Genomic DNA, 2420 nt, shown 5'->3' with positions numbered 1-2420 from the left:
ATCACCTGGCCTCCACAAGTTCTTACTTTACCTAGTGGCCTGTGGTAGCATTTTGGGTTTGCTTGTTTCAGTGTCAGTTCAGACCCCATCATGTAACAGAAGAGTCTGCTGGGAAGACTCCTTTCTTCAGTGTGTCGTTTCTATAGTAAATGGCTGCAAGAGCTTTGGGGGAATTTATTGTGCATACCTAAGGGGAGGTTTAGTCATTCATCAAGAACACACATACTCGTCTTTAATCATGGGCTTTGGTCTATGAACTGGCTTTATACTGTGTAGAGGCCATTGTATTTTTCTACTTTGCAGCTCATGTTCATCTTTTTAGCAGGTTTTTTTTTTTGGTAGTATGTGTTTTGGTTTTCTTTTAAGATTTTATTTATTCATTATAGAGAGGGAAGAGAGAGAAAAAGAGAGAGAGAGAGAGAGAGAGAGAGAGAGAAAGAGAGAGAAGGAGGGAGGAGCAGGAAGCATCAACTCCCATATGTGCCATGACCAGGCAAGCCCAGGGTTTTGAACCGGCAACCTCAGCGTTTCCAGGTTGACGCTTTATCCACTGCGCCACCACAGGTCGGGCTTGTTTGTTTTCTGAGGCAAATAAATCAAGTAACACTTTGGGTATCCATCTGTCTTTCTTTTTTTTTTTTTTTACAGGGACAGAGAGAGAGTCGGAGAGAGGGATAGATAGGGACAGACAGACAGGAACGGAGAGAGATGAGAAGCATCAGTCATCAGTTTTTCGATGCGACACCTTAGTTGGTTATTGATTGTTTTCTCATATGTGCCTTGACCATAGGCCTTCAGCAGACCAAGTAACCCCTTGCTTGAGCCAGTGACCTTGGGTCCAAGCTGGTGAGCTTTTTGCTCAAGCCAGATGAGCCTGTGCTGAAGCTGGCGACCTCGGGGTCTTGAACCTGGGTCCTCTGCATCCCAGTCCAACACTCTATCCACTGCGCCACCGCCCGGTCAGGCTGTCCATCTGTCTCGATGCTAGGAACATCATCATCTATTAACCATCACTGCAGATTTTTTTTTTTTTAATATGGAACGCTTCACGAATTTGCATGTCATCCTTGCACAGGGACTATGCTAATCTCTGTATCGTTCCAATTTTAGTATATGTGCTGCCAAAGCGAGCACACTACAGATTTCTTAATGCCATTCCAGTCTTCTATCTATTATAATAGTTATGTCCATATTGACACTGTCAGGTGTCACTCCCTGACCTTTGCCTTTCTAGAATCCTGCAATCTTTATTGATCCTTGAAGACTAGTTTTAAGTCAACATCTCATTGACATTTAGTGGAAATGTGTTACTCAGTTTCTCCAGGATCCCAGTGCAGACTTCTTGTGTATTCCATATGTCCTTAGGGAAGCCAGTGTCCACTAGCACTTCCTGAGGACTATAGGTAGTGGGTTCTTGGATCATATGTAATTAGTGTAATCTGTTTTTACATCTGTACCTTTCTGGGCCTTACAGCTTTCCTCAGTATTCTGCCAAAATAGTTCTGGCATCTCAACCTCATTTACAATAGTGCACCTATGGCCAAGCTTTAGGAGGCCATCTCAGCAGCTTAGTAGGATGACCCGGATGTCCTTTCCAGGGGGCTAGCCCCCAAGTCACAGGAGAGTGCTCTAAGGTCCGCATGTTCTCTGCTATGCGGATATACGAGGGGAGCAAAAGTAGGTTTACAGTTGTTTGTATGGAAAACAATACAGCAAGTAATAAATGATACAAGACTAAGCTATTTCACATACTCACAACTGTAAACCTACTTTTTCCCACCCAGCATATTCTGTCCCCTCACCACCACACTGATTGAATGCTCTCAGGATACTCTCCCACACCTTTTCCAGTTCTTGCCAGTACTTTTTATTCTGGTCCTGTCATTATTTTGATTGTATAAGCTGTTTCCTCCCGGAGTCGGAAATGTATTTTCCCAGTAGACCCTTGTTATTTCTGAGCAGTGAAGGATATGGTGGCAGATCTTGGACAGAAAACAGCATTGTCCTGAATGATGCCTGACCCAGGTGAGGTTTCTGCGTGGCTTCCAGCTATTGTGAATGCTTCTCTCCAGCAAGGGGAGAAGGCTGCTGCTTCCGGCACGGGATTCATGGGAATCAAGATATTTCGGTTTATCCACACAAATGTCACTGTCTCAGATGTCAGGACAGAACTTTTCCTGTCAGCGCCGTGACTTGGGTGGAGGAGACGCTGAGGCTGTGCCTTCCCTCTCCTCTGTAGGTGTGCCCTTTCCGGTTAAATCCTGGGCCTGGCTTTCCAGCATGGATTGCCCTACAGCTACAGGAAATGAAGGGCATTTCATTTTTTTATTTCCCCCCTCTTTTTAGTTACTTTTTATCAAGGCCTAACTTACATATATTTAAATGTGCATACATAGTATAGCAAAGTACATACATAGTAA

General features: G+C 44.2%; 1 non-coding gene across 1 annotated transcript; it reads right to left on the bottom strand.

The window, feature by feature from the left end:
- Positions 1-1030: 1030 nt before the first annotated feature.
- LOC136316504 (U6 spliceosomal RNA) lies at positions 1031-1134 on the bottom strand. The gene has a single exon (XR_010727736.1). It is a non-coding gene; the product is annotated as a U6 spliceosomal RNA (small nuclear RNA).
- Between the last annotated feature and the right edge of the window lie 1286 nt (positions 1135-2420).

This window comes from Saccopteryx bilineata, chromosome 12, assembly GCF_036850765.1.
Source record: "Saccopteryx bilineata isolate mSacBil1 chromosome 12, mSacBil1_pri_phased_curated, whole genome shotgun sequence".
NCBI classification, from domain to species: Eukaryota; Metazoa; Chordata; class Mammalia; order Chiroptera; family Emballonuridae; genus Saccopteryx; species Saccopteryx bilineata.
Note: the sequence above shows the minus strand (reverse complement) of the source record. Positions and strands in the feature narration are given on the sequence as shown.